The sequence below is a fragment of the Saimiri boliviensis genome, chromosome 1 (assembly GCF_048565385.1).
Source record: "Saimiri boliviensis isolate mSaiBol1 chromosome 1, mSaiBol1.pri, whole genome shotgun sequence".
Classification (NCBI taxonomy): Eukaryota; Metazoa; Chordata; class Mammalia; order Primates; family Cebidae; genus Saimiri; species Saimiri boliviensis.
Window position 1 is genome coordinate 38,693,721 of NC_133449.1, and position 22,155 is coordinate 38,715,875.

The 22,155-nt window shown below is 40.8% G+C and overlaps 1 protein-coding gene and 1 pseudogene across 4 annotated transcripts in view; one reads left to right on the plus strand and one right to left on the minus strand.

The window, feature by feature from the left end:
* The window catches only part of SOS1 (SOS Ras/Rac guanine nucleotide exchange factor 1), a 134,094-nt gene that overhangs the window by 102,262 nt on the left and 9,677 nt on the right, over positions 1 to 22,155 (minus strand). The gene's annotated exons all lie outside the window — the stretch shown is intronic.
* On the plus strand, positions 15,519 to 16,626 carry LOC101044825 (ATP synthase F(1) complex subunit gamma, mitochondrial-like; annotated as a pseudogene).

Below are 22,155 nucleotides of genomic sequence, written 5' to 3' on the forward strand. Positions count from 1 at the left end.
TATTCTTCTGGTAGGTTTTTACTAAATTAAGATCATTTTACACAATATCTAATCTACTTGTTAAGAAGTAAAAGGAAACAACAAGCACAAAAGCCCAGAGATGGGAGATTGTTTAGAGGAACAAACAGCAAGGAGACCAGTGTGACTAGAGCAGAGTCAGCAGAGTTGATGAGATCAGAGAGACAGTAGGAGGCAAGATCACTTAAGAACTTTGACTTTTGAGTGCGATGAAGTGGCAATTATGGAAAGCCAATTGGAAGGCCTTTACAGCCTATTTATAAGGATACGTTGCTACTTTTACTGTAAGGAACAAAAAGTTCATTGCTGTAATTTCAGATTCCATGTTGCAATTAACCTATAAGAAATTACCACTTGGCCAGGCGCAGTGGCTCATGCCTGTAATCCCAGCACTTTGGGAGGCCGAGGTGGGCGGATCACGAGGTCAAGAGACTGAGACTATCCTGGCCAATATGGTGAAACCTCGTCTCTATTAAAAATGCAAAAAAATTAGCTGGGCATGGTGGTGCACGCCTGTAGTCCCAGCTACTGGGGAGGCTGAAGCAGGAGAATTGCTTGAACCTGGGAGGCAGAGGTTGCAGTGAGCTGAGGTCACGCCACTGCACTCCAGCCTGGTGCCTGGTGATGGAGTAAGACTTTGCCTCAAAAAAAAAAAAAAAGAAACCACCACTTGAGGGGTTTGACATCAAAGAAAGACAGTGTTCATAATATCTGAAAAACCTGTTAAATACCTTTTCTCTTTTCAAATATTTATATGCAAGAGGCTGAATTTTTCTTCATATATTTCAACTAAAACAGCATATCACAACCGACTGAATGCAGAAACAGAAAATGAGAATCCAGATTGTACTATTAAGAGATTTGCAGGCTGGACGCAGTGGCACCTGTAATCCCAGGACTTTGGGAGGCCGAGGCAGGCAGATCACGAGGTCAGGAGTTGAAGACCAGCCTGGCCAGCATGGTGAAACCCCATCTCTACTAAAAATACAAAAATTAGCCAGGTGTGGTGGCGGGCACCTGTAGTCCCACTTACTTGGGAGGCTGAGGCAGACGAATCACTTGAACCCAGGAGACGGAGGTTGCAGTGAGCTGAGATCACACTATGACTCCAGCCTGGGCAACAAAGCAAGACTGTCTCAAAACAAAGAGAGAGAGTTGCAAAAATAAACAGTGCCAATCTTTGCTAATTTTTTTGTTTGTTTTAGGAAACAGTTATTTTCTTTTTCTTTTTTTTTTTTTTCTTTCTTGGAAAACAGCTATTTTAATAAAATGTTATTGTTAACATGTAATGGGTTCATTATTTTTAAATAAATAAATATTGAAAATTTTATTTAAAAATTGATGGGTATAACGTGTACAAACAGTGCTTTTGAGGAGTTTCAATAATGTTTTAGGAATGTGAAGAGGGCCGGCGCAGTGGCTCATGCCTGTAATCCTGACACTTCGGGAGGTCGAGGCGGGTGGATCACGAGGTCAGAAGTTCAAGACCAGCGTGGCCAAGATGATGAAACCCCCATCTCTACTAAAAAATACAAAAAATTAGCTGGGCATAGTAGTGGGCACCTGTAATCCCAGCTCATCTCGGGAGGCTGAGGCAGAGAATTGCTTGAACCAAGGAGGCGGAGGTTGCAGTGAGCCAAGATTACGCTACTGCACTTCAGCCTGGGCAAGAGGGAAACTCCATCTCAAAAAAAAAAAAAAAAAAAAAAGGAGTCCTGAGACCAAAAATCTTGAAAACTACTATCTACCAAACAGGCGTCCCCAAACTGCAGCCCCCTGAGGCCATTTATCCGGTCCCCCGCCACACTTCAGGAAGGGGCACCTCTTTCATTGGTGGTCAGTGAGAGGAGCACAGTATGTGGCGGCCCTCCAATGGTCTGAGAGACAGTGAACTGGCCCCCTGTGTAAAAAGTTTGGTGACGTCTGCCCTAGAATAACATTCTCAATTATCAGTAACAATTTCTAAGGATTCTTTGTTAGGTTAACTAAAAAAAATCTATTTACAAATAACGTAGCCACATACATCATCCCTATTCCCCTAACAAAACCACAAGCCATAAACCTGTCAGTTCAGTGGTTTTCAAAATTTTTAGACGGGGAGAATCTCACAAGAGAAATCTTCACTGAGCCATAATATACAATACAAATAAAAGTAGGTCCAAACAGGTTGAAATGAGGGTGGTGTCTTCAGCCTCCAGTTCATCCTTCCTCTCAGTTACCATAAAAGCCACCTAAGGCACTTCATACAGTTACACTGAATGAAATTTAAAAACCTCTACTGTAAACCAGTTGTTCAAATTTGCTGCTTGCAAAAGTTTCAGAAAGATTCTGGCATTGTTTCACAATGATCACTTTCAACTCCACCTTCCAGTAGACACCAGATGTATGGCATTTGCATCTATACAGAGAACCACAAAACTGTTTAAATCTCAGAGAATTGTCAGACTACTGAGAATGTCTAGGGATTCCAGTTTGAGAAACTACTTGAGTACTGGTGGATGGGTACAGATCAACCTGAAAAGGTTTCCTGTAGGAAGACAAACTATGATTAAGCGGGGGCGGGGAGAAGTCTTAGCTCAGAGATGACAGATTCAGTTAGGAAAAGATAAGGTGAGGCATATTTCCTAGGTTATGAAGAGAACTAACAGCCAGGCAGAATGTGGCTCTCAAGTACCAGAGTTCTGCAGGCTACATTTAAAAGTTTGTGTCTGACACACTGAAATAACTCCTCATTCCTGAATCTGGAGAAGTACATTTCCCACTCTAATGAGTTCTCTATTCTAAGCAAAATTAAAATGATGAACACACACCAAGCCTTAATAGGAATACTTGCTCCTGAGATAAAAATTATTTCAATTCCACATATTCTGAAATTTATATAGGATAGAGCTGTGTGCAAAGAGGACAGAAGGGAATCATCAGAGTTTCAACAAGGAAGCAGGAAAATTATCTTAGCAACATTACAGAATGGTTGAAATAGAATGTTGGCTGTATAGAAGTCTAGGCATGTGCTGACCAAAGGCAACAGGAAATAATTTGACAAGTCAGTCAACAGTGCTTTCAATCTGCTTTTAATGTTTAATAGTATTTTTCTATGCATTTTATAGTTGATACCTGAGAAGCTAAATATGTGTGTGGAGCTACCTATTTGGCTACCCAAATTCCACCTATGAAGCAAACAATGTAGATCACTTAATTTAGAAAAACAAACCTTGATTGACTACTAAAGTGAAGGGCTAAAAGAGATTTTAATAATTCGGCAATTATTAAAATGAACATCTACAAGCCTATAACCTAGACAGGGAAAAGCAAGACTTTTTCCTTAAGCAGACTTGGCTAGGGGGATAGAATTTTTAAAAGGAGGAAGAGGACAGAAATATTTTTTTCTATTACATACCCCTTCCTCATCATTCCCTCTAAACTTTCTAATAGGTGTCAGACGTCTCTAAAAAACAACCTGTGGATTCTACTCAATTTTATATGAGTTTATTGATGGAAATCTGTGCCACATCTCACTGGCACATATTCTTAAGCTATTTCTTTCTCATATGTTTTAAGGACAGAATAAAAGAGATGCCTATAAGACATACCTTTTAAAAATTATTTATCAGGCTAAATTCATGTATTACTTCGGGATAAAATAATCAAATAGCATTTGGCACATAATCAAGTAAAGTCATTTCAAATAACTTAAGCTTATTATCTGATAAAATGTTACCAAAAAGATCTGTATTTGAAAGTCACTAAAAATATCTTACTGAAATACATTTTTACTTTTCTTCAAGCAATAAAGACCTGCTAGAAATAAACTCCCTAAGAACTATCTATACCTACCAATAATTAGCTATACAATCTTGGATTGAGATTTAACTAATCTCTGAGGGATAGGGAGAAGTGGATGATCTATAAAATCTCTTTAAGCTTAAGAGTCTTTATTATTTTATTAAACTCAAGGAAACTCATGAGGATCTGACAGGAGACAAGCATCCATGGAAAAAAGTGGACTTTATATTTAAAAGAAACCCAACAATTTAGGCACAAACCATGACTAAATATAAAAACTTTATATATGCAAATATATGCAAATTAAAGAGATGCAAATATGAGCTATAAATAAAAATTTTATTTTTATCAGGTAGAAATTCTTACATATCAGCATATCACTAATTCTTTATGACAGTTATAGGGATCATTAAGAAAGTAGTCCATGAACCAAAGCATCAACATGTTCTGTTAAAAATGTAAATTCCTGCTGGGCGCAGTGGTTCACGCCTGTAATCCTAGCACTTTGGGAGGCCGAGGTGGGTGGATCACCTGAGGTCAAGAGTTCAAGACCAGCCTGGCCATCATGGTGAAACCTCATCTTTAAAAAAAAAAAAGAAGTAAATTCCTGGACCCCTACTCGAGACTTTCTGATTCAGAAACTCTGGGAATGGAGGCTAGCAAAGAATGTTTTAACAAGTTGTCCGAGTGATTCTGATGCTTGATAAAGTTTGGCGATCACTGATCTAAAGCACAAGACTTTTTTTTTCTTTTTTTTTTTTTTTTTGAGACAGGATCTTGCTCTATCACTCAGGCTGGAGGGCAGCGGAGCCATCTCAGCTCATTGCAACCTCTGCCTCCCAGGCTCAGGCTCAAGTGATCCTCCCACTCCAGCCTCCCCCCAGTAGCTGGGATTACAGGCATGCAACCACCCTGCCCAGATAATTTTTCGCACTTTTGGTAGGGACGGGGTTTCACCATGTTGCCCGGGTATGTCTTAAACTGCTGAGCTCAAGCAATCCATATGCCTCAGTCTCCCAAAGTGCTGGGATTGTAGATGTGAACCACTGGGCCCAGCGAAGTTAATTCTTAACCATTGATTAAAACAGTTTAAGTGCTGAACATTATCATTTCTTCGAAATAAAATGTCTATATAAGCTTTAAATTAACTATTTTTAAATTTACATATTTTTATTTGGAAATGTTTGTATCAGTACAGCAAAATCAAATTATAGAGACACTGGGCATCATTAGTTTATTACAAAAGAAAGACATGAAAATTATTTTACATGATAGAATGTAAATGGGCAGCTTCATGTTGATGCCATTTCAACAGTGATTTATTTCAGTCTATATACTTTGCAAGAATGTCACCATCTCTAAATGAGAAGTAATCCTTGTTGCCTAGCAATACTTTGGTGCCTACATATTCTGGGAGAACTTTATCTTCAACTTACATGCTAACTGGTTAATTCTCCACACTTTAGAGTCTGATCCAATATCTACTGTCACTTACAATAATTTTCTTGGGATTTTTCTGGAAGCATAATATCTCCTTTGGTTACAGTTTCAGCCACATTCCTTTCAATCAATACAGTCATACAGTGGAAGAAACTTTCTAAAAGTTTGTCCTGACAAAACTCCCACTGCTGCACCTTGTACTCTGCTCTTCTAAATTAACTATTCTTTATTAATCATGATACTGTATCTATAAGAAGACTTCACTTCACATAATGGGAAAAAATACTTGCAATTCATATATTTATTAAGGAACTTATATTCAGAATATACAAAAAAACTCTTACAACAACAATAAAAAGACAACCCAATTTTAAAATGGGTAAAGGATCTCAATAGACATTTCTTCAAACAAGATTTACAAATGCTCCATATGCACATGAAAAAACGGTCACCATTATTATTTTTATTTTTTTTCTTTTTAAGACAGGTTTTCACCATGTTGGTCAGGCTAGTCTTGAACTCCCGACCTGAGGTGATGTGCCTGCCTTGGCCTCCAAAGTGCTTGGATTACAGGCATGAGCCACCATGCCCTGCCTCATCATTAATCATTAAGGTAATACAAATGAAAACCGTAATGAGTTCATACCCACTAGGATGGTTAGAATAAAAAAGACGAGTGTTGGTAAAAAATACAGAGAAATTGAAACCTTTTCACAGTGATGTTGGGAATGAAAATATGCAGCTATTCTTTGTGTGTGTGTGTGTGTTTCACTCTTATTGCCTAGGCTGGAGTGCAATGGCACGATTTCAGCTCACCATAACCTCTGCCTCCTGGGTTCAAGCAATTCTCCTGCCTCAGCCTCCCAAGTAGCCAGGACTATAGGCATGTGCCACCACACCCAGCTAATTTTTGTATTTTTAGTAGAGATGGGATTTCACCATATTGTCCAGGCTGGTCTCAAACTCCTGACCTTGTGATCCACCTGCCTTGGCCTCCCTAAATGCTGGGATTACAGGCCTGAGCCATTGCACTCGGCCTTATCCAGCTATTCTTAATAGCCAATAGGTAGAAACAACCCAAATGTTCATCTATCGATGAATGCATAAACAAAATGTAGTACATGTCAATGCAACACAATACTATTTAGCCATAAAACAAAATGAGGTACTCATACATGCTAAAATACAGAGGAATCTTAAACATTTTACTAAGTGAAAAAAGCCAGTCATGAAAGACGACATACTATTATTCCATTTATATGAAATGCCCAGAACAGACAAATCCATAAAGACTGAAAATAGATTAATAGTTACCTGGGGCTGGAGGTTTGGAGGATGACAGCTAAAGGGTATGGAGTTCTTTTTGAGGTGATGAAAATGATTTATAATTGATTGTGCAATGCTTACACAGCTCTGTAAATATACTAAAAACTACTGAATTGTATAGGTTAATATTAGCTCCTTGATGTTGGCCTTGACAATGATTTTTTGGATAGCATACAAAAGCTCAGGCAACAAAATCAAAAATAAACAACTTGGACTACATCAAACTAAAAAGCTTCTGCACAGCAAAGAAACAACACAATGAAAAGGCAACCTACGCATTGGGAGAAAATGTTTAGAAATCATGTATCTTTTTTTTTTTTTAACATGGAGTCTCACTCTGTTGCCCAGGCTGGAGTGCAGTGGTGTGATCTCAGCTCACTGCAACCTCCAAGCCAGGTTAAAAGAATGCTCCTGCCTCAGCCTATGGAGTAGCTGGGATTACAGGCCCTGCTAGTTTTTAGTAGAGAAGGGGTTTCACCATGTTGGCCAGGCTGGCCTCAAATTCCTGACCTCAGGTGATCTGCCTGCCTTGGCCTCCTAAAGTGCTGGGATTAAGTGTGAGCTACCACAATTGGCCTTACAAACCATGTATCTGTTAAGAGGTTAATATCCAAAATATATAAAGAATACACATAACTCATCGCCAGGCACGGTGGCTCAAGCCTGTAATCCCAGCACTTTGGGAGGCTGAGGCGGGTGGATCACGAGGTCAAGAGATCGAGACCACCCTGGTCAACATGGTGAAACCCCGTCTCTATTAAAAAATACAAAAAATTAGCTGGGCATGGTGGCGCATGCCTGTAATCCCAGCTACTAAGGAGGCTGAGGCAGGAGAATTGCCTGAACCCAGGAGGCGGAGGTTGCGGTGAGCCAAGATTGCGCCATTGCACTCCAGCCTGGGCAACAAGAGCGAAACTCCGTCTCAAAAAAAAAAAAAAAAAGAATACACATAACTCAATCACAAAACAACAACCACACACAAAAAAAATAATAACCCAATAAGAAAATGGACAAAAGACCCAAAGACTGTTTTTTCCTTTTCCTTTTCTTTTTTTTTTTTTTGAGATGGAGTCTTGCTCTGTTGCCCAGTCTAGAGTGCAATGACATGATCTCAGCTCACTGCAACGTTCGACTCCCAGGTTCAAGCGATTCTCCTGTTGCAGCATCCCAAGTAGCTGGGACTACAGGCATGCGCTACCACACCTGGCTAATTTTTTTTATTTTTAGTAGAGACGGGGTTTCCCCATGTTGGCCAGGCTGATCTTGAACTCCTGACCTCAAGCGATCTGCCTGCCTCAGCCTCCCAAAGCGCTGGATTACATGTGTGAGCCACGGTGTCCTGCCAAGACTGTTTTTTTCTAAAGAGGACATACTAATGACCAACAGGTAAATGAAAAGGTACTCAACATCATTAATCATCAGAAAAATGCAAAACGAAACCACAATGAGATACCATCTCACACTGTTACCAAAAAGATGAGAGATAACAAGTGTTGATGAAGGTGTGGAGAAAAGGAAACCCTTGTAGACTGTCAATGGGAATATAAATTGGTACAGCCATTATGAAAAACAGTAATAGAGGTTCCTCAAAAAATTAAAGGGAGAACTACCATATGACCTAGCTGGGTATGTACTCAAAGGAAATGGAATCAGCACCTGGTAGATATCTGTGCTCCTGTGTTCACTGCAGTATTATTCACAATAGCCAAGTTATGGAAACAATGCGTCAATTGACGGATGAATAAATTGTGATACACGCACAGATACACACAATGGAATATTATTCAGCCTTAAAAAAACGAGATACTGCCATTTGCAACTACGTGGCCGAAACTAGAGAAGAACATTATACTCAGTAAAATAAGCCAGACACTGAAGGAAAATACTGGATGATATCACTTATCTGTAGAAATCTCCAAAAAGTTTAACATATAGAAACAGAGAGCAGGCCAGGAGTAGTGGCTCAAACTTGTGATCTAAACGGTTTGGGAGGCCACGACAGGAAGACTGCTTGGGACCAGGAGTTCAAGTCCAGCTAAGCAACATAATGAGACCCTGTCCTACAAAAAATTTTAAAAAAAATAGCTGGGTGTGGTGGTACACACCCTTAGTCCTAGCAACTTGATAAGCTGAGGAGGTAGGATCACTTGAGCCCAGGAGACAGAGGTTGCAGGGAGCTGAGGTCATACCACTGCACTCCATCTTAGGCGACAAAGCAGGACCCTGTCTCAAAAAATAGAATAAAATAGCGCCAGGCACGGTGGCTCAAGCCTGTAATCCCAGCACTTTGGGAGGCCGAGGCGGGTGGATCACGAGATCGAGACCATCCTGGTCAACATGGTGAAACCCCGTCTCTACTAAAAGTGCAAAAAATTAGCTGGGCATGGTGGCACGTGCCTGTAATCCCAGCTACTCAGGAGGCTGAGGCAGGAGAATTGCCTGAACCCAGGAGGCGGAGGTTGCAGTGAGCCGAGATCGCGCCATTGCACTCCAGCTTGGGTAGCAAGGGCGAAACTCCGTCTCAAAAAAAAAAAAAAAGCATAAAATATAGTAAGGAGACATGAAAAAAACTCACACAAAGAAACATGTGTTTAACTATCTTTTAGTCCGTTTGCATTGCTATGAAGAAATACGTGAGGCTGGGTAATTTATGAAGTAGAGTTTTACTTGGGTCACAGTTCTGCAGGCTGTACAAGAAGCGTGCCACTAGCATCTGCTTCTGGCAAGGACCTCAGGAGATTTCCAATCATGGCAGAGGCAAAGGGGGAGCAAGTATGTCACAAGGCAAGAGAGAGGGAAAGTGTGCCAAATTCTTTTAAGCAACCAATTCTTGCATGAACTAATAGGGCAGGAACTCACGCATTACCTCTGAGACAAGGATGGCACCAACCCATTCATGAAGGATCTGTGCCATGACCCCCAACACCTCCCACCAGGACCCCCTGTCTAACACTGGGACGCAAGATTAGAGGGGAACAAATTTTGACATAAAATTTGGAGGGGTCAAATATCTGAACTATATCAAACCGCAAAAGCAGTTTCATTATTATGCCTAAATCAACTGTTGAACAACTCGACGATATAGAAATAAACTTTATATACAATATTATATGTATCCTGACAGCATTCTGGGCACCCATCCTAACTAAGCCTGGTTTGAATTACATTTATTTAGAAACTATCAAATTTTGTTCCAAATGTTGAAATTTCTGACAAAGCAACATTTATATAAGGAATATAAGGAAATGTTTAAAATATACTTTTAAAAAAAAAAAAACAAACAAACTAGCGTTGTCTCCTTCATTAAATGTTTGACAAATTTCACAATAATTTCTTGCCTTTAATTACCAGCAGTACATAGGGAACAAAGGTTTTCTTTTTTTTTTTTTAAATAGAGACGAGGTTTCCCCATGTTGATCAGGCTGGTCTTGAACTCCTGACCTCGTAATCACCCACCTCGGCTGCCCAAAGTGCTGGGATTACACGCGTGAGCCACCGCGCCCGGCCAGGAACAAAGGATTTCAATGTTGAGGACTTCCAAAATGTACTCCAGGTACCACCAGGTAAAGGTGAGGAAGCAGCTTACTTCTACTCAGTGTTTGTGCAAAACAAAAAATCATTTTTGTTTGTGCAAAACAAAAAATCATTTTTTATGACCTGCCTATGTATTGAGTTTCATTTATGATCCATTTTTTTTTTTTTTTTTTTTTGAGACGGAGTTTCGCTCTTGTTACCCAGGCTGGAGTGCAATGGCGCGATCTCGGCTCACCGCAACCTCCGCCTCCTGGGTTCAGGCAATTCTCCTGCCTCAGCCTCCTGAGTAGCTGGGATTATAGGCACGCGCCACCATGCCCAGCTAATTTTTTGTATTTTTAGTAGAGACGGGGTTTCACCATGTTGACCAAGTTGGTCTCGATCTCTCGACCTCGTGATCCACCCGCCTCGGCCTCCCAAAGTGCTGGGATTACAGGCTTGAGCCACCGCGCCCGGCCTATGATCCATTTTTTAATTAAAAATTACCACTTTGGCCAGGTGTGGTAGCTCATACCTGTAAACCCCAGCACTTTGGGAGGCTAAGACAGGAGGATTGCTTGAGCCTATGAGTTCAAGACCAGCCTGAGCAACATAATGAGAGTTCATCTTTACCAAAGGGAAAATAAATTAGGTGGGTATGGTGGCACACGTTTGTAGTCCCAGCTGCTTGGCTAGACTAAGCTTAGGTGGGAGGATCACTAAAGCCCAGGAGGTGGAGGTTGTAGTGAGCTGTGATCACACCACTGCACTCCAGCCTGGACAACAGAGCAAGACTCTATCTTAAAAAAAAAAAAAATCCACTTCTCTTTTAAAAAGGGGAGAAAGTTTCATTATTGAGGGGAAACAACAAGGATTCTGAAGTCCAAAAGATTAGGCTATATAGATTCTGGGAAAGAAAGACTGGTGCAATTCAGGAAGAGAAAGGAGATTTTTCACTTTTAATTTATATGCATTTGGACCCCGTGTGGTGGCTCATGCCTCTAATACCAACACTTTGGGAGGCTGAGGTGGGCAGATCACCTGAGGTCAAGAGTTTGAGATCAACCTGGCCAACATGGTGAAAACCTGTCTCTACTAAAAATATAAAAAATAGCCATGCATGGTGGCAGGTGCCTATAATCCAAGTTACTCAGGAGGCTGAGACAGGAGACTCGATTGAACCCAGGAGGCTGAGGCTGCAGTGAGCTGAAATCGTGTCATTGCACTGGAGCCTGGACAACAAGAGCAAAACTGTCTCAAAAAATAATAATAATAAATTATTATTATTATTTTATATATATATGCTCAAATGACCAACAGTTAATAGTCAATAGCTGATAACCATGCACATATTCTTTTTTTTTTGAGACAGAGTTTCACTCTTGTTACCCAGGCTGGAGTGCAATGGCATGATCTCGGCTCACCGCAACCTCTGCCTCCTGGGTTCAGGCAATTCTCCTGCCTCAGCCTCCTGAGTAGCTGGGATTACAGGCACGTGCCACCATGCCCAGCTAATTTTTTGTATTTTTAGTAGAGACGGGGTTTCACCATGTTGACCAGGATGGTCTCGATCTCTTGACCTCGTGATCCACCTGTCCCGGCCTCCCAAAGTGCTGGGATTACAGGCGTGAGCCACCGTGCCCGGCTAACCATGCACATATTCTTAATGGTTTTGCAGCAAACTAATATTAGCAAATATATATTAGCAAACTAAATCCAATTGTACATTAAAAGGATTATACACCTTGACCAAGTGGGGTTTATCCTAAGACCACAAAGGTGATTGAGTGTCTTAAAAAAATAAACCAATTGGCCAGGCATGGTGGCTCACGCCTGTAATCCCAGCACTTTGGGAGGCTGAGGCAGGAGGATCAGGAGGTCAGGAGATCGAGACCACCCTGGCAAACGTGGTGAAACTCCATCTCTACTAAAAATACAATTAGCCGAGCACGGTAGCACATGCCTGTAATCCCAGCTACTCGAGAGGCTGAGGCAGGAGAATCACTTGAACCAGGGAGTTGGAGGTTGCAGTGAACCAAGATCACGCCACTGCACTCTAGTCTGGTGACAGAGTGAGCTCCTTCTTTTAAAAAAAAAAAAAAACTAAAATTAAATAAACCAATCAATGTAAATATACATTAATAAAATGAAGGGGGTGAGACATGACCTCAATTAACTCAGAAGAGGCATCTGAAAAAAATCAAACACCCTTTCATGATAAAAATACTTAGAAAACTAGGAATACAAGATAATTTCCTCAAAATGATAAAGGGCCATCTATGAAAAACCCTTATCTAACATGCTCAGTGGTGAAAGACTGAAAACTTTCTCCCTAAGATCAGGAACAAAATAAGGATACTCACTATCACCATCTCCATTCAACACTGTACTGGCCAGAAGAAAACCAGTTTTAATAATAAAGTTCGCCTGGGAGTGGTGGCTCAGGCCTATAATCCTAATACTTTGGGAGGCTGAGGTGGGAGGATCACAAGGTCAGGAGTTCCGGAACAGCCTGTGAAACCTCTTCTCTACTAAAAATACAAAAATTAGCCATGCACGGTGGCAGGTGCCTATAATCCCAGCTACTCGGGAGGCTGAGGCAGGAGACTCACTTGAACCAACGAGGGCAGGGGGGAAGGGAGGAGCAGAGGTAATAGTAAGGGAAGATCATGCCACTGTACTCCAGCATGGACGAAAGAGAGAGACTCCATCTCAATAAATAAATAAATAAATAATAGTTCTAGGCAGAACAATTAGACAAGAGAAAGAAAAGGCATCCAAATTGAAACATTATTTTGATTTGCTAATAACATAATTCTCTATATAGAAAAATTCCAAAGAGGTCAGGTGCGGTAGCTCACACCTGTAATTCCAGCACTCTGGGAGGCCCGGGTGGGCAGATCACTTGAGGCCGGGAGTTTGAAATCAGGCAGGGCAACATGGTGAAACTTCATCTCTACTAAGTAAACCACAAAAGTTAGCCGGGTGTGGTGACGCACATCTGTAATCCCATCGAGACCACGCTGGGTAGCATTGGCATAGCCCAGCGGCATCCCATAGAAAGTCGAGAAGTTGCACTGAGCCTAGACTGTACCACTGCACTCCGGCCTGGGTGACAGAGAGAGAGACCCTATCTCAAAAAAAAAAAAAAAAAAAAAATAGAATAACTTAAAATAAAATTTAAGTAGTTATGTTTCTATGCATCTGCAATGAATAATCTGAAAAAGAAATTAGGATTGCAATTCCATTTAACATCTAAAAGAACAGTAACATCTAAAAGAATATCTAGAAAGAGATTTAACCAAGGAGGTTTAGTTTTAGCCTGAAAACTACAAAACGCTGAAGAAAATTTAAAATAACCAAAATAAAAGCCATCCTGAATTCTTGGGTAGGAAGACTTAATATTGTTAAGATGTCAATACTACCTAAAGCAATGTACAAATTCAACACAATCCCTATCAAAATTTCAAAATCCTTTTTTTGCAGAAACGGAAATGCTAACCCTCAAATTCACAGAGCTTCAAGGGAACATGGAAAACCAAAACAATCAAGAAAAAAAAAGTTGGAACACATACTTTCTGATTTCAAAACTTACTACAATGCTATAGTAATCAAAATAGTATGCTACTGAAAAACGGATAGACATATATATAGATTAACAGCATAAAACTGAGAGTACCAAAATAATCTAATACATCTATGGCCAATTGATTTTTTATAACCGTGCCAAGTCCATTCAATGGAGAAATAAAGGTCTGCTCAACACATGGTGCTGGGACAACTGGATTTCCACATGCAAAAGAATGACGCTGGACTCCAAACTCATACCAAATACAAAAATTAACTGAAAACGTATCAATGACCTAAATTTAAAAGCTAAAACCATAAACCTCTTAGAAAAAAACAAGGGCAAATCCTCATGACCTTGGATTTTGCACTCAAGATCAGACACAAAAAGCATAAGACAATGAAAGAAAAAAAAAAGATAAATCTGACTTCATCAAAATTAAAAACTTTTGTTAATCAGAGGACATTATCAAGAAACTAAAAAGATAAACTTTAAGCAAACCAACTAGGATGGGATAAAAAAAAAAAAAGAAAGAAAGAAAATAGCAAGCATGGGCAAGGAGGTAGAGAAACTGACCTTTTTACATTGCTGGTAGGAATGTAAACTATTGCAGCTTCTGTGAAAAATATGGCAGTTCCTCAAGAAGCTAACCACAGCTAATTACCAAACAATCCAGCAATTTCATTTCAGGGAACATACCCAAAAGAACTGCAAATAGGGTAATTGTACGCCAATGTTCACTGCAGTATCCAGTTTAGCCAAAAAGTGCAAGTGTCCACCTGAATAAATACAAAATTACTGAGTGTTAAAAAGGAATGAAATTCTGGTACATACTGCAAGACAGATGAACCCTGAAAATATTATGCTAAATCAAAGTAGTCAGACACAAAAATACAAATATTTTATTATTCCACTCACATGAAATATCTAGAATAGGTAAACTGATGGAGACAGAAAGTAGATTAGAAGTTACTGGGGACTGGGAGAGAACAGATGGTAGTAATGGTTGCACAACATTGTGAATGTTATTAATGGCATTCAATTACAAATTTAAAGTGGTTAAAATGGCAAATTTAATGTTATATAAATATATTTTACCACAATAAAAAAAGTCAAAGAAAAAGTTATTATATGTTCTACAGAAATCGGCCCTACCAAAGCTCTTAAGCAAAACACCTGTGAATTATCACTAAGTGCATTCCATTACAAATTACTGAGCCATACATAGAAAATAATTGTTTCAGGAATTTAAAAAGAGTAACCGGCCAGGCACAGTGGCTCACGCCTGTAATCCCAGCACTCTGGGAGGCTGAGGCAGGTGGATCATGAGGTCAGGAGATCGAGACCATCCTGGTCATGATGAAACCCTATCTCTACTAAAATACAAAAAAAAAAAAAATTAGCTGGGCATGGTGGCACATGCCTGTAGTCCCCAGCTACTCAAGAGGGAGAATCGCTTGAATCTGGGAGACAGAGGTTGCAGTGAGCCGAGATCGTGCCACTGTACTTCAGACTGGCGAAAGAGCAAGACTTTGTCTCAAAAAAAAAAAAAAAAAAACTGGCCGGGCGCGGTGGCTCAAGCCTGTAATCCCAGCACTTTGGGAGGCCGAGGCGGGCGGATCACGAGGTCGAGAGATCGAGACCATCCTGGTCAACATGGTGAAACCCCGTCTCTACTAAAAATACAAAAAATTAGCTGGGTATGGTGGCGCGTGCCTGTAATCCCAGCTACTCAGGAGGCTGAGGCAGGAGAATTGCCTGAACCCAGGAGGCGGAGGTTGCGGTGAGCCGAGATCGCGCTATTGCACTCCAGCCTGGGTAACAAGAGCGAAACTCCGTCTCAAAAAAATAAATAAATAAATAACTGAGGACTGACCTTCAGCAGGGCTACGGCTACCATGTTCTCTCTCGCAGACATCTCTGGGCTGCCGGCCTGGGCCTTGCAGCCACAGTGGATTCAAGTTCGAAATATGGCAACTTTGAAAGATATTGCCGAACAACTAAAGTCCATCAAAAACATCCAGAAAATTACCAAGTCTATGAAAATGGTAGCAGCAGCAAAATATGCCCGAGCTGAGAGAGAGAGAGAGCTGAAACCAGCTCGAATATATGGATTGGGATCTTTGGCTCTGTATGAAAAAGCTGTTATCAAGGTGCCTGAAGACAAGAAAAAACACCTCCTTATTGCTGTGTCCTCAGATCGAGGACTGTGTGATGCTGTTCATTCCTCCATTGCTAAATAGATGAAAAGTGAGGTTGCTACACTAACTGCAACTGGGAAAGAAGTTATGCTTGTTGGAATTGGTGACAAAATCAGAGGCATATAGGACTCATTCTGACCAGTTTCTAGCGGCATTCAAAGAAATGGGAAGAAAGCTTCCTACTTTTGGAGATGGCGTCAGTCATTGCCCTTGAATTACTAAATTCTGGATATGAATTTGATGAAGTCTCCATCATCTTAATTGATTCAGGTCTGTCATCTCCTACAAAACAGAAGAAAGGCCCATCTTTTCCCTTAATACCATTTTAAGTGCTGAGAGCATGAGTATCTACAATGATACTGATGCTGATGTGTTGCAAAATTATCAAGAATACAATCTGGCCAACATCATCTACTATTCTCTGAAGGAGTCCACCAGTAGTGAGCAGAGTGCCAGGATGACAGCTATGGACAATGCCAGCAAGAATGCTTCGAGATGACTGACAAATTGACATTGACATTCAACCGTATCCACCAGGCTGTCATCACAAAAGAGTTGATTGAAACCATCTCTGGTGCTACAGCTCTGGATTAAGGAAAATCAAGTTCTTTCCTCAGACAAGAGGTAAAGAAGGAAAATTCAGCCAGCTGATTTTGTTTTTAGCTTACTGCTGTCTTTGTCTGAAGATTCTGTTCCTCCATTGTTTGAATTACTGAAGACAGCAAGATATTTGTAAATTATCTTACAATAAACAACTTAAAATGAGAAAAAAAATAACTGAAATTTAAGTTAGCTTACTACAAAGAGTTTGTATCAATTAAAAACAACTTGTGTTCTGTCAAGACTTGTTTTTTTTAAATCCTGAACTACTTTTTTTTTTTTTTTTTTTTTTTTTTTTAAATAGACATGGGGTCTCACACCATGTTACCCAGGCTATCTCAAACTCCTGGTCTCGAGCTGCTGTAGCTTCCTTAAGTGCCGTGATTACAGCCATGAGCCACCAAGGCTAGCTGCCAGACTACGGTCTATATACTAGGATTGACTGTATTTACAGTTGGGCTGCTTAACTCATATGGACAGATTACAGACTTTTTAAAATCACCACATATCAGTTTCATAAAAGCAACAACTATGTTTTCTTTTCAAATTTTATATCCATGCTTGCCATACAAATAAGTGCTCAACTAATTTGGTAAATAAATTCAAACCAATGGCTGGATGCAGTGGCTCATGCCTGTAATCCTAACACTTTGGAAGGCCAAGGTTGGTGGATCACCTGAGGTCAGGAGTTCGAGACCAGCCTGGCCAACATGGCAAAACCCCATCTCTATTAAAAATATAAAAAATTAGCCAGGCATGGAGGCTGAGGTAGGAGAATCACTAGAACCTTGGGGGCGGAGGTTGCAGTGAGCCAAGAGCGCATTATTGCACTCCAGCCTGGGCTAGTGAGAGTTTAAGAGTATATATGGATTGTCATTCAACATCAATTTGAGATAATGACTTCTTGGTCTGTTGAGGCTAATGGTGAAGGTGCATGTGATAGATATTTTTACATATATGGGTATGAGCAAGACTCTGTCTCAAAAAAAAAAAAAAAAAAAAGGTAAAAATCAGGCTAGGCATGATGGCTCACGCCTGTAATCCTAGCAGTTTGGGAGGCCCAGGCAGGTGACTCTCCTAAGCCCAAGAGTTTGAGATCAGCCTGGACAACATGGTGAAACCCTGTCTCTAACAAAAAATACCAAAAACTTAGCCAGGTATGGTAGTGCATGCCTGTGGTCCCAGCTACCTGGGAGGCTGATGTGAGAGGTTCACTTGAGCCTAGGGGGCAGAGGCTGCAGTGAGCCAAGATTGTGCTGCTGCACTCCAGCCTGGGTAACAGAGTGAGACCCTGTCTCAAAAAAAAAAAAAAAAAAATCAGCATGAAAGTAGCATTAAAGACTCTTTTCTCAAATCATCTTCCTGTTACAGTTCAAAACAAAATTTTTTAAAAGTAACGTCTGAGTGATTCAGGGTACATAAAACCCAATCTTTAAATTACTTATTTTTTTCCCATGTGTATCTCCACTCCCAACTCCAATAGGAAGTTACCAGAATTTGACTTTCTGAGGAATTGCATTCACTGTTTTGCACCTATCTGCCTGTGAGGTAGCCCAGACTAGCAAGAAAAGCCAACAAGGAGTCATCTTTGTGGCCACATGGTTGGACTATTCAGAAACTTCCTGTTGGTTTGCCTCAAGTTTTCCTGGTTCACTAGTTCACATAGAGTAATAAATTGGAATATTACTTGAATTGTTTTCTTTTGTCTTACTGTTCTGCTTGTGGTTTTGCATATTAAAGATTTAATTACATAAACACTGAATATGAATGCAAAGTTTATATGATTACCTACCGAAGTAAATTATGTACCATTAATTTCAATGAAAATTAAGTTCTGACTTTTAAGAATTCACCTTGGGCCAGGTGCGGCGCTCATGCCTGTAATCCAAGCCCTTTAGGAGGCCAAGAGGGGACAGATTACGAGGTCAGGAAATCAAGACCCTGGCTAACAGTGAAACCCTGTCTCTATTAAAAAATACAAAAAATTAGCTGGCCGTGGTGGCACATGCCTATAGTCCCAGCTACTCAGGAGGCTGACACAGGAGAATCGCTTGAACCCAGGAGGCAGAGGTTGCAGGGGGCCAAGACTGCGCCATTGTACTCCAGCTTGGCCAACAGAGCGAGACTTTGTCTCAAAAAAAAAAAATTCACCTTGAGACACCCGCCCCCCGACTTTTTTTTTTTTTAAGCACAGGGGCTTTTCTTGGAACCAATTACCCACCTGAAATGGGGAAAAACTATAATTTATCCCGAATCAGGCAATTCATAGCCAGAGATGACCCTGATTGGCCACGAGAATAAGCCTCTCAGCTCTCTAACTACAGGAAGCATAATAGACTGAGTGCTGCAGTAGCTGCACTCAAATCCATCACTGTGTTTGTACCCAGGCTGCGCTTCTCACTTAGCTCCTCCCAGTCACTGACAGAGCTCAGCAGGCACACCAGGCAGTCCTATTCCTGGGAGACACATTATTCTTGTGATAGGCAACTGAAACTCAAAAACTTCCTGAGGCCTTGCAAAGTTTCCTTAGTACTGCACTGCAGTCTAAGACACTTTCACCCGAGTTCCTTCCTTCCTCCTTACCTCTCTTTTAACTTGGAGTCAGACTTACATCACAGTCTGACGACTCTCCCTGTCTGCTTCCTTTTTCCCCCTCACAAACATTTCATGTAACAAATTTCTTATATGCTTAATCCCATTTTAGCATCTGCTTCTAAGAGGTCCTAGACTAATACAATGAAAAAAGCTCCCCTTGAAGCATCACACTTTTTAAAAAAACTAGCCATTTTACATTAACTATTTTGAAAACATAGTATTTGCTTCCCTATTTGCTAAAATAAAATACTCAACATGCCTTTTAACTGGTGAAGATCTCAAGTAAAACCTACCTAACTCATTAGTAGTGTATTCTTGAGGGGACAGACAGAACCATACACAACTCAACAACTATATATAGAGCACCTGCTATACAAGAGAAATATGCTAAGTACTACAAGGAATACAAAGCTAAGCAGTAATCTGTTCTTCCCTTGAAGGAACTGCCAATCTAAAAGAGGGGAAAAAACACAGGTGCAAACAGACTTTAAAAGGCAGAATGTCATTAAGTGCTAAAATTAAGGTGTATGTACTATGGGTATGAAAAGATTTACTCTACTTAGGGGACAGAGTTGTAGTAGAAAGCTTTGTGGAGGAGGTGGTGTTTGAAATGTACTTTAGAGTCATCCTCAGAGCCTTCAGGCTATACCTGCCTGTGATTATCAAGGACAGTCCATCAAACAGGCCTTCCATACTTGGATATCCACCAAAGAGTAAATCCCTCTCTCACATCCTCTTCTCCAGAATACTGATGGCTTCTTCGTTCCCCTCCAAACCTGATACTCTCCCAGTATTCCCCCTTTCATCACCATCGCCACTCAGACCCCTCAGTCAGAAACCTGGGAATCCAGGCCTGGCGCAGTGGCTCACGCCTATAATCTCAGCACTTTGGGAGGCCGAGGCGGGTGGATCACAAGGTCAAGAGATTGAGACCATACTGGCCAACATGGCGAAACCTCATCTCTACTAAAAATACAAAAATTAGCTGGGCGGTGGTGGGTACCTGTAATCTCAGCTACTCTGGAGGTTGAGGCAGAAAAATCACTTGAACCTTGGAGGCAGAGGTTGCAGTGAGCTGTGATCGCGCCACTGCACTCCAGCCTGGGCAACAGAGTGAGACTATGTCCCAAAAACAAACAAACAAAAACTTCTGCTTGTCAAAAAATTCATTAGGGAAACAAATAGGCAAGCCACAGGCTATAAGAAAATATTCATATCTGACAAACGAACTCATCATTCAATACTAAAAAGAAAAACACCTTTTTTTAAAAAAAGGTAGTCTTGCTATATGGCTCAGGCTACAGTGCCCTGACTATTTACAGGCATGATCATAGGGTATAATACCCTCAAACTCCTGAATTCAAGTGGTCCTCCTGCTTCAGCTTCCCAAGTAACTGGGACTGTAGGCAGATACCACTGCACTTGGCTTTCGGTTTTTTAATAGGCAAAAAAAATTGAGCAGACACAGCCTAAAGGAAGATATACAAGCAGCCCATAAGAACACAAAAAGTTATTTCTATCATGTAGGCTATAAAAAAATTTTTAAAAAGAACACAAAAAAGTGGTATCGTTAGTCATTAGGATAATGTAAATTAAAACCACAATGAAATACCACAACACACTTACCACAATGACTAGAATTAAAGACTATTAACACCAAATGTTGCAAGAATTTGGAGCAACTGGAACTCTTATACATTGATGGCAGGATGTAAAGTGGTACAACCACCGTGGGAAAAGGTGTGGCAGCTGCTTTTCAAACTAAACAGATACCTATCCTATGAGCCAGTAGATAAACAAACTGTGATATATATTCATATAATGGAAAAAAGTTATGTTGATAACCACAACCTCAAAAGCCTTAACAAAAATATATACAGTGTGGCCGGGCACGGTGGCTCAAGCCTGTAATCCCAGCACTTTGGGAGGCCGAGGCTGGTGGATCACGAGGTCAAGAGATCGAGACCATCCTGGTCAACATGGTGAAACCCCGTCTCTACTAAAGGTGCAAAAAATTAGCTGGGCATGGTGGCGCGTGCCTGTAATCCCGGCTACTCTGGAGGCTGAGGCAGGAGAATTGCCTGAACCCAGGAGGCAGAGGTTGAGGTGAGCCGAGATCGCGTCATTGCACTCCAGCCTGGGTAACAAGAGCGAAACTCCGTCTCAAAAAAAAAAAAAAAAAAAAAAAAAAAAAATATATATATATACAGTGTAAGTCTATTAATATGATATTCTGGAACAGATAAGATTAATCTATGTTGGGATGATAAAAGATCAATGGTCGCCTCTGGAATGTGGGAGCAGAAGTTGACTGAGAAGGCAGGTGAGGAAAATTTCAGGAATGATGTTAACATTCTATATTTTGGTAGAGACTTAATTGTATGCATTTGTCAAAACGCATCAAATGGTACAATTAACATTTGTGGGTCAGGCACAGTGGCTCACACTGTAATCCCAGCACTTTCGGATGCTGAGGCAAGTGGATTCCTTGAGCTTAGGAGTTTGAGACCAGCCTGGGCAATATGGTGAAACCTTGTTTCTACCAAAAAAGAAAATCAGCTGGGCATGGTGGCACATGCCTGTAATCAGTCCCACTTCTTGAGAGGCTAAGGTGGGAGGATCACTTGAGCCTGGAAGGTGCAGGTTGCTTGTTTAGGGTAAGGTAGAACAATGTTTGGAACTCTGACATACATCAAAACATAAGACGGGGCTGGGCACAGAGGCTCATATCTGTAATCCCAGCACTTTGGCAGGCCAAGATGGGTAGATCACTTGAGGTCAGGAGTTCGAGACCAGACTAGCCAACGTGGTGAAACCCCATCTCTACTAAAAATACAAAAATCAGCTGGGCATGGTGATGCACCCCTGTAATCCCAGCTACTTGGTAGGCTGAGGTAGGAGAATTGCTTGAACCCAGGAGGCAGAGGTTGCAGGGAGCCAAGATCACGCCACTGCCCTCCAGTCTGGGCGATAGAGGGAGACTCCATCTCAAAAAAAATAAATAAGATGGATTCATGGATGAAGGGATGGATAGGCATGCCATAAAACAAACATAATAAAATATAATAAAAGATTAATTATAAAATCTGGGTGATGAGTATATGGGTATTT